The sequence below is a fragment of the Palaemon carinicauda genome, chromosome 43 (genome assembly GCF_036898095.1).
Source record: "Palaemon carinicauda isolate YSFRI2023 chromosome 43, ASM3689809v2, whole genome shotgun sequence".
NCBI lineage: Eukaryota > Metazoa > Arthropoda > Malacostraca > Decapoda > Palaemonidae > Palaemon > Palaemon carinicauda.
The window spans coordinates 38,046,346-38,048,290 of NC_090767.1; positions in this window are offsets into that span (position 1 = coordinate 38,046,346).

Here is a 1,945-nt window from a genome sequence, read left to right on the forward strand (position 1 = left end):
GATGGTACAAGAGCAACGTGTAATTGAGGCCTTCCAGACTGGACTTGCTAAAGTTAAACCATCTGGAACAGGTGGTTCCCCAGTTAGGGTTCCAGCATCTGCAGTCCCTAAAAGGTGTTAGATGGAGATATCAACCTCAACGTTCCACTAATAAAAAAGATCAATGAAGTTTTGGCTCCACCTTTACAATGTAGAGGCTGGTTACACAGCAGTAGAGGAGTAGGCCTGACCGTCATTTTGGTACCTGAGGAAGAATAAAATTGGTACTCGTTAAGGCCAAACACCTATCTCCAAAATCTTGTTATGGCTGAGAAGAAGAGACAAACTGAAGCAGCCAGCTCTCTCTGCTTGTGACGAAAAGAAGCCCACACTGCTTGCAAACTGCCTTAGTTCAATACTAACATCAAATTTTTTTAGAAGACTTCTGATGTCCAATCTTGATTCCACCCTTTCTGTGACGTCTCTGAGTCCAGTCATTGTGCCAATTTCATCTGAACTTCAGCAGCCCTTCGGCGATGTTCTTAAGGTTGAAGTCTCCATACCAGAATCGTCTCAGCAGCTGCAGAAAACCATTCTTCAAGTATTTTTACCATTCTGACTGTTCCCCTTTTCTATTGATGTTTTGATATATTTCATTTGTCATTTGAAGTAAACGAATTAGTAACATTGATTTACTTTATATAAGTTTGCAAATAAACGTTGATTGTTTTTGTTTTTGTGGGGTTCTTTTTATATTCATTTTACATATTTCAATGGTTGTTGTTGGAAACATTTATTTTAATTATTTTACGAGCCTGTGTCGATGGTAAAATCGTAATATTTAGTAACCTAGAATGATTTTCGACAATGTAACTAATTGAAACAGGGAGAATATAGAAAGAAGCAGAATGAGTGAGATTAAAAAAGATTTGATAACTTCAGGTAAACTTCTTGGTCAAGATGGTGATGATCTCCGTTAGCATATTTTTTTGAGAGAACAGGAAATGTATGAGAGACATGAAAGAGCAGCTGAGAGAAAAAACAATGAAAGACAGCGAGAGAAAAAAAATGAGAAACAGCATAAGCATGAGTTAGAAATCGCTCATTTAAAGCAAAATCTCCATAATTGTCCACCAAGTAGCAGACCAGTGAGTAATGCATCAGGTGGCAAACCAGGTAGTAATTCTTCATTGAACGATGATTCTGATAATTTAGGTATGGGTGCAGTGTTGACATTAATTCCAAAATTTGATAACGAGTATGTAACAAAATATTTCATGTCCATTGAAAAGTTTATGAATAGAGTAGGTTATCCCCCCAAAAAGTGGACTTTTTATTTACTATCAGTTTTAAGTGGTAGTGCACTTTCTGTGTATAGTTTTATATCTAAGGATGGAAGTGAGGACTTTGATAAAAATAAAGAAACTATTTTTAGTGCATACAGGTTAGTACCAGAGGCGTACCGTAAGACATTTATAAGTTTGAAAAGGGATGAGTGTAACACTTATGTGGAATATGGAAAGAAGTTAAAAAGATAATTTTATGAATTTTTAACTTATGCTGAAGTAAATACTTTTGATGATCTCAAGAACTTATTTCTGTTAGAAAACTTCAGAGATAACATATCTCCACACATTAAGTTATATATAGACGATAGGCATGAAAAGTCTTTTACAGATGCAACAAAGTTGGTAGATGAGTACAGTCTTACTCAAAGTATAAGTGATATTAAGAAGAAAAATAATCCTTTTTCTAGTAAGATGCAACAGAGTAACAGAATTTTTAGCAAGAGTAATACAGATAAATATGATTATCATTAAGTTTTGTAAGAGTAAATGGGAAGGTAGTAGTTCAGAGATAATTTGTTGTCGATGTAATAAGAATGGGCATATAGCAACGAATTGTATAGTAAAGGAGAATAATGTCAAGAAACGATTGTCCCTTGGTAATAATCTTTCGTCAAGCA